General features: G+C 39.2%; 1 long non-coding RNA gene across 1 annotated transcript; it reads right to left on the bottom strand.

Annotated features, from left to right (window-relative positions):
* Positions 1-3,331: 3,331 nt before the first annotated feature.
* Positions 3,332-5,482, bottom strand: LOC132642509 (uncharacterized). The gene is made up of 3 exons (XR_009583208.1): positions 5,272-5,482; positions 4,537-4,582; positions 3,332-3,760 (listed from the first exon to the last, which is right to left on the bottom strand). It is a non-coding gene; the product is annotated as an uncharacterized LOC132642509 (long non-coding RNA).
* Positions 5,483-9,304: the final 3,822 nt, after the last annotated feature.

The following is a 9,304-nucleotide window of genomic DNA, read 5'->3' on the forward strand; positions in this document are numbered from 1 at the left end:
ATATGCATATGGTTTCGGCACTACTCTGTTCGTGCTGTCTGCTATGACTTCGTTCGTCGGTACCCGGGCCGACTTTGTGATCGTGCGCGCTATAATATATTCGGGAGTTATGATGTGTTACGGTTTCCGAGGCCTCGCCATAGGGCCGGTTACCGTTTATGGAGTTATGATGTGATATGGCATTTGATATGTTCTGATGATGTGATGTGTGTGTGATATGATGTGTCTGGAGACTGTACGGAGATTTGAAAACTTCTGGAGTTATGATGTGTTGTGGCACCAGCGTCGGGGGGTGACCACTTTCCTAAACCCTATACATGATTTGATTTGCATTTGTACGTTCGCCTCCCGCACAGGTTTGCTTTGTTTGTGATGTTGGTGTGTTTGTTCTTTCTGACTCCAGCTATGTTTGTGATTTCTGTACCTTCTGCTTTACATACTCAGTACTTCTCCCGTACTGACCCCCGTTTCTTCGGGGGCTGTGTTTCATGCCCGCATGTACAGAAGCTCGTTTGGGTGGTCCTCCAGTTTAGGCTACTCATTCTGCTGTGTTGGAAAGCTCCCCTTGATCCGGAGCCTACTTTTGGTACATATCTTTTGTTGTGTCTGTATTCTGTATATTTGGATGAGTGGGTACGGCGGGGCCCTGTCCCGTCCTATGTTCTTATGTTCTGTTTTGTCTAGAGGCCTGTAGTCAGATTTGTGGGTCGTGGGTCCGGTGTGTTTGCATGTGAGTCTGTTTTGCGATCTTAAGCGGCCCATACGCTACTATGGCCAAGTCGGCCTCTAAGTTTGTACGTATGTGTATGTATTTGGGGGCGATGTGCATTCCGCCACCCTTCTGATGTGTGTGTGAAATTTGGCGATGTACATTCCGCCTCCTTCCTGATTTGTGACTTGTCTGATCTGTACGGGCGACTGCTTAGGATAAGTGTTCGGTAGATGTCTGATTACGATGATGAGTTCGAATAACGTACGTTGAGTTCGGACGAGTCTGATTACGATGGTCTGGGTGTGAGTTCGTTTGGGGTGTCCCAGAAGGACACCAGTCGCGGCCCACGGGGCTGGGTCGTGACAAATGCACATACATATCTGATCCAAAGCAGGTGCCACCTTTATTTTCTTTCCACTTCTACCTTTTATGACTAGTAATTCCCTGGGCTAATGGATTAATGGGGACATTGGAATTCATTAAGCCCCTTTATGGAGTGTCTGATTATACCTCGCTCCTTCAACCCTAGTCTTTTTCCACGACCATCTTAACACCCTTCAAATTCTTCTTTCTCTGGGTTCCCAATTTCCTATTTACATTTATATTATACCATTAAAAGTTAATATTCTACACCATCCATTCCCACGACTCATCCTTTCATTTGCTTAGCTCATTTGTCCTATAATTCTCTTTAACTACTTGTCTGTATCATAGCTGTGCTTCGTAGCTCTTCCAGTGTCCTGCCACTTCTTGTTCTTATCATCGCAGTTACCTATAACTACTTTGGTTATCGGTTCCTTTAAAACTCCCATTTGTCAACTATTAATGATATCCTGCAATAATTGTACACACATAAAAAAAAATTCCAATAAAAGACTTATAGACCTGTAGCAGGCCTGTCCTGATCTTGGTCTGGAAGGCTGTAAAGTGAAGTATCCTCCTCATCGTCCTCCCGTCATCTACTGGTCTGGCCCTCCTCATCTCCCCCATCCGAATTCGAGGGGTACCAATATCCTGGCAACATCTGATTTACCGAACGCTAAGATAAAGGGCTAGAATAATCAGTAACACTCACAGGCATGGCTGCCCTAACATAATGCTCCACCATAGGAAAAGCTGGAGGGGTCAACTCTGGTACAACCTTGGAAGCCTCCTCCACCAGCGTCTCATACGAACCCTCAGATGGGTCCGTCTCATAACTATCTTTCAATGGGTTCTCCTCCATGTAAGTCACGAACTCTGGGGGGATCGTCTTGATGTCCTCGGAAGGGTCTGTCTTAATAGAATAGCTAGGACTCCTCCTACTCGGTCCTGGGACCTTGGGTCCCGAATCCACCCTGGAGGCCTTCCTGGCACCCCTACTATCTGAAGCCGATCTCTTCATCTCTTATCAAGCTGCACCTACCTACAGGGAAAGAGGGTCAGAAATGATCTTTCCTAGACTCTGGCTCTATCGGACGATCGAAGAAAGAAGGAAAGGTCAACGATTCCTAAATGCCCCGCAGCCTCCTGTTTATAAGTGTGTCCGGCTTCACACCCATAAACAGGACTCTACCAGACACGGTCTGTAGACAACCTTAGGACGAACTGCTCTGATACCACTTTTGTCACAACCCAAACCAATGGGCCGTGACGAGTGCCCGACCACTACTAACCAAGCACCCCTAAACTCGTACTTGCCATATGCTGAATAAACTGGTGGCCCATTTCTAACTTATATCTGAATGATAGCGTCTGCTGCAAAATTTATGCAATACACTCTACCTTGAAAACTCATAAATTATACACATAGATATATATATATAGGTATACGTGCAAAGGATAACAACGCAGTCCGACATGGCCACTGCATGTACTGTACATAAAATAAGACACCACAAAGCTACATGACGTTCCCACTATATACAACTGTCTACAGACCTCTATGAAATATAAACCGTAGAAAAGACAAGACAAGGCCTTGTCATACCCACATATATACCTATCAAAATAGCATACCAAAAAGGACTGCAGCTCCGGACCAATGGAGCGTACTTGACTTCGGCTGAGGGGAGATCCTACTGGTCTGGATAGTCTAGCTGGCTACCTGCTCCTGCGGGCATGAACGCAACGTCCATAAGAACGGACGTCAGTACAAACAATGTACTGAGTATGTAAGACATGAATAACAACATAATAATAAGAGGTATAGAACATAACATGAGATAAGGATAACCTGTATGTCTGATTGCCACTTAGGGAGAATATCATGCATGCTTAGTCTTTTCATAAAAACATTTCTCATACTTATATAACATAATAGTGTTGCGCAACGTGCAGCCCGATCCAAAAATATATTATATTGCTGCGGAGCGTGTAGCTCGATCCATATATATATATATATATATATTTATCACTGCGGAACGTGCAGCCCGATCCATACCCATATATCCCGCATTCAGGCAACCCGCGTCCGGGATGGTGTCATAATATACCAACTGATCAGGTGGTTATGCATATATAACGTGTCACGACCCAACCCCGTGGGCCATGACTAGTGCCCGAACTGGACATCCGTATACGAACCTGTTGAGTATAATCAAACTGAATCTATGAACAATATGGAAACTTGCCAAAGAACTCCAGCGGTTCATAATGTCATCATTTATGTATATTCAGATAAACTGTCTCCTGAGGAGTCACAATTAATCAAATCATAAAATGATACGCAAGCCGACAAGGCTGCCACTACATATCAATATCATATGCAAGCCGACCAGGCTGCCACTACCGACGAACATATCCATAGCACATCGTATAGACACAGCTGACCAGAACTTATACACAACCCACACATATGTCTACAGACCTCTAAGAGTACTAACAGTGAAATATGACGGGACAGGGCCCCGTCGTACCCCTGGATAAACATACATATATATATATATATATATATATATATATATCATAAGATCTGTACCAAAAGTCTAAACTCCGGAATAGTGGAGCTCTCCAAGACAGCTGAGTAGAAGTCCTAAGCTGGAGGGTCACCAAACCGACTATATTTACCTGCGGGCATGAAACGCAGCCCCCCGAAGAAAGGGGGTTAGTACGGAATATGTACTGAGTATATAAAGCATGAAATACAGTAAAAAGGATCATAACTGAAATAGGGAGTACAGGAGACAAGGATAACACCCAGAATACCGAAACACTTGCCTTTGGAAACATAAATCATGCATGTCAATATCATATATCATACCCGGCCCATTATGACATAATCATATCATCATCATATATATATATAACGTGTCTCGGCCCTCTAGTGAGGGATTCGGTGAATAAAGTCATCCTTGGCGCCATAATCACATCACCATATCATCATATCATCACATCATCATATCATCATATACATATATATAACGTGTCCCAGCCCTCTAGTGAGGGACTCGGTGAACAATGCAGTGAAACTGTGCACGAAAACGTGTCATGGCCCGGGACTCAGTGAAAGATATATTGAGGCATGCACGAGCAGAGTAGTGAGAAACCATATGCAAGTTAAAACACATCTGAGACTCGATAGAATAATCAAAACGAGCTATCATTTGAAAATCAAGGCAATAGTCATATCAAGTACCTTTCGAATATCACTATGGATTATATCAAAATAGAACTTTTGGAATCATATACACGTATCAAGACATAATGAAATAGCTTCTGGAAGTCAAGAACATTAGCCATCCTAGTGGCTCTAAGAATAGGAACTTCTTTGAAATCATACATATACGTCGTTTGTTTGTTTCATAAAGATCATGCCAAAAGAAAGAAGGGTTAACTTTACATACCTGTCGTACATCAACCGTAATCAAGCTTGCTTCGTCGCCCTTTAGCCTATTTAATATGAGAGTAACACTATTGTTAATAAATTACGACTTCCTAAACTTATAAATCTACAACCAATCACTTGTGGGAATCACTTCTTAGTTCATACTTCTTGAACATAATTAATACTTCTTCGTTATTAGATATGAAAGACCAAAAAAAAGGTTGCTTCATATGAGCATAATTGCTGGAAAATTATATTTCCTACGTGAGAAGTGACTTCTTCAACTACAATCCTCTTCTTAACTTTTGGGAACGTGGGACCCATTTAATAATTACCTTCCAAACTTGATTCCCAAGATGACACCTATATTAACATCAACCCTTATTCATCACTTGCTGCCTCTCCACGTGGATATGTATCCTAAATTTATCCACTAATTGCCAACCAATTTATTTACTTCCATTACAATGTCCCCACTTAATCAATTACACACATAATTAAATGCTTAATCCCAATTCACTTAAACATGAATCACTTTTAACACACTTCATATACTCATTATCCTAATCATGTCGTATAACATAATTTCCGTCCATAACAACGTTTACATAACCAACAAAACAGTCCAACAAACAGCCCATGAGCCAACAACAACATCAAATACAATTTACGGTATAATTTTTGTATTACTCGCCCCACGATTTAGCTATGACTTCAATGTATTTAAATATACTTAGAAGAGGATAATTCTTACCTTATATATCAAGAAATGATATTCTTTCACTTTACTTCCCTTCGAAAAAAGCCCGAATTTCACTTAAACGGACAGAAGCTTTGTTGCTCATCTCGTCTTAAAACCACAACGTTATGCTAGAGTGAAAAAGAATTAAATTGCTGCTCTGTACGTCGTTGGCTAATATTTTAGCATAGTAAAGTCAAGAAAATATAAGGAATGTACTGTAACCCCTTCCTTATACACCAAAATGCAAAAGAAGTAGAATCGGATTCCAAATAGCCTTTATTTTTCTTTACACGTGTAGGCCACCTAGGTTAGCTCCTATAAAGATGCCACATAATTATACCAATTGATTTGTCATCTTAGGTCCTATCATAGTTGCTGCCACGTAGTGGGAGAATATCCACGTTATTCTCTCCATAATCCACTAATTAGTTATTAATCTCCTTCTAAAATTCAACATTTAACAAATTTCTCACATAATTTCTTGATCTCAATTCCCGTAAATAGTACTTATATATTCATTATTATTCTCATGTGATATAGCACTAGTTCAGAACCTCATTTTCCATACATAAAATATTATTTACAACCATCGTCGTCACACTTTTCCATCTTAAATCATTTCGGGACTTCATTTCTTGTGTACACCGAGTTCTTGATTTTCATGCTTGACTATGACCAAATCTTCCGAGCTCAAGTAAATTTCCTCATGTTGGACGGTTCAATTTCCTAGTCCAATAATACGGGTCATTATAGCTTGGACCGTATTTCATTCGAATAAATTTCGAACCTTGACGAAACTTATTTTATCCGATTTATTTGACTTCTAATCCTTTGAATACATCTGTACCATCACTCTACCCACTTATAAGATTGAGGGATAACCTCGTTTCCATTTCTAATGTCATTTAACTCATTCTCTTTCCAACGCATGAAAACACGGGATGTAACATCCTTCCCCCCTTTAGAACATTCGTCCTCGAATGTTAAACTAGTCCTGTAAGTATACTGGTTATGGTGATCTCATAATGAATCAGTTGTAACTCGAAATAGTAGTATGTTTAGCTATCTGTACCATCCATGTAATGTCACTTATCCCATTCTTCGATACTAAGAGTTCACTTATAGCGTCATCTTTCCCTTTTCTTCCCATAATCTTAATCATATAGTCAATACCTCTATACCCACATTATTAAATCAACCATGTGAATCATTTGTTACATACTGATACCATGTCATCTCTTGACCTCTCGCGATTACATACTAATCAGGAACGCTCTTCTTATCTTTAGAATCCTCTTTAGGTGTCTCTTCTCGCTTCACTTATATCTGGTCAAAGGTTAAAATACATGATGATCTTAAGGGGTTCTAAGTCCCATGCTAATCATGTCCCATAATGAATCTCTCGAGAGCACTCTTTTGAGGTAAATACTCGTATCACATCGTGAGTGAACACTTATATAGGTAGTTTTCTCTATAGCACCCCTATCATCACATTGAGGTAATACCTCTCTTCTGTCATATGCCCATTTTTCAACTCTATTTCACATTTTGCATCACTTTACGAAGTACTATCTTGAACTTTCCGTCCCTCTTTTGTCCTTCGGTCCATACCTCTTACCATTTCGTTTTTACGTCTGTGCTTGTCGTATCACCTCATAACGTCGAAGGTCAATTTCCCTTCGTTGTCAAAAATTCTATAACTATCTCACCATAGGATAGATGCCTTTGTCATAGTGTTCTTTGCCACAAATTCATTGAGACCCATAGGTCATCTTACGCATGATCCCTTTTTAGTGATATAGCTCTAACTAATCCTTCTGTTACAACTCAAACTTAAGGTACCCGTCCTTTTGTTCATTCTCTTCAACTTCACTGTCTTCTAGTAACCAGCTCGTTCTGATCGTTTCGCTTAAACCATTTCACAATTTTCCTTAATCCAACTTATAACACTTTAGGCACATTATGTCATCTCGTTTCTTATCATACTCTTTTCCCTTTCTTTATTCACCCTTTGATTTTCTTATATCCTACTGTAGGAGATTTTGCTGTCCCTTCTCCTTTGCTACTTGTAAGTCACAATATCATTAGCAAACAACTCTATTGCTAACATCTTAGCCTCTAATCCAGTTAGCATTGCTATCCTTTATAATATCTCTTAAGTTACTCGTTTCCCATTCTCTTGTCGTATTCTTTCTTTTTATAAGCACCCACTTTCTAATGTTATATCATTCAAGATCTTCACAAATGATTCTCAGCACTGTCTCAAATACCATCCTGACTTCTACCTATTTGCTGGCTTTCAGACCTTACTAACTTGTTTCAGCAAGGGATCTCAATTGAAATTTAAGCACCTATATCAAATATATTTCAGTGTCAATTGTTTCCATCTTACACCTGCATTTCTCTCACCCACTTTCCTCGTTAAGGGTGTACTTATACCATTATCTGTTTATATTATGCTCCATGTCCCCATTTCTAATCTCGAATTCATCTAATCCTTTTTCCAATTCACTTGGTATACTGTACCATATCCATGTCTTTCCTTTATAATTTATAACTTTGATTATCCACGTACGAAACCTTAACAAAATCTCGAAGCAACGAGAACCTTTCTATGTATAGTACAAAATCTCATCTGATAATCCGTAATCGAGTAATCCAACCAATGTAGCAACTCATCCAAGGCCACATTCCACTCACTCCTATCAATAATTAGTTAGTACTTATAGTCGTTCCAAATTCCCAATTAGATAGCACTTATGTTCCGATGATAAGTGTCCAAAGTTCTCTTGTAATATTATCCTTATCCCAACCCATATCATCTGTTTCCTTCAATAAATTTACAATACATTATTTTTTCCTCAGGCCTACAGTCCTTGTCCTCGAAGGATTCCACTATTTCCGAGGTGAAGTTATATACACGTAGCACTTCTTTATGCCTTACGCTCTTTTACCCTTGTTGTGTACCCAACACTACCTTCTAACTTACTCAAAATCATATCAAGTTCATCTTAATGACAGTCTTATATTATCACCTTGTCGTCATACTACACCTTTAAGTTCATAGATATATATTTTCCTTTTGTTCTATACTCGTACTCAATTAATCACGTCTATCTTAGGTGTTTCCTTTAGAATTCCCTTACCACGTTTCCAGTCTATGTCCATCTTTTATTCTGTACACGAGGAATCTTATGCTACCTCTATATCCTTCGGAAAACACTACTTCTGCACAACCCCTTTTCTCATTTCCAAAACGTATTCTGTTCATCCCTATTTGTTCTTATCATACCAGTCATTTTCTGGCATTCATTCTGCTTCATTGCTTATCTTTTTGTAGTTTGGTCTTTCTCAGCTCTGTCACTTATATTACTCGTGTTCTCGGCTATACATGTCGTAACCTATTACTGCATTGTTATCTCGCTCGCTTCCTTCTTATTTCTTTCTTTCAATTAACTCCTTCTTTTCTTATGCTCGCTTTCATTTTTGTTATCACATAATCTCTATTCTGAACTTTCCCTATAGGACTTTATAAGTCTTTCTTATTCGTTCTATACCTTGCTTTTCCATTTCACAATTACCTTTATACTTTAGTCGCATAGATCACGTCATATCTTTTAGTCATTTCCTCATTTTCGTAATCAATCCTATACACTTCTTAACCTTATTCACGATTCTTACTATAGTTTAATTACATTCTGCGGAGTAGGCGTACTTACCCTTTTTCCCTTCCTGATCAATCTTATCCTTAATATCTCACAAGCTGTCTTATCAATACATTCCTATTCGTCACAATTCTTCCTCCTCCGTACTCTTATCTCAATCCTACTATTACTCCTTTTAACTATAAACTCATCGTAATTTATCCCTGCTGGTCAATTTGGTTGATACCTCAATATAAGATTTGCCAGCCTTTTCTAAATCATCTTTTATTATCACAAGCCCTTCCAAATTGTCCTAGCATTTCCTTTTTACCATATTGATATCGATCTCATAATTACTATTACCATCAATTCAACAGTTAACCTTATTTCTCCAAGTCAGA

This window comes from Lycium barbarum, chromosome 5 (genome assembly GCF_019175385.1).
Source record: "Lycium barbarum isolate Lr01 chromosome 5, ASM1917538v2, whole genome shotgun sequence".
Classification (NCBI taxonomy): Eukaryota; Viridiplantae; Streptophyta; class Magnoliopsida; order Solanales; family Solanaceae; genus Lycium; species Lycium barbarum.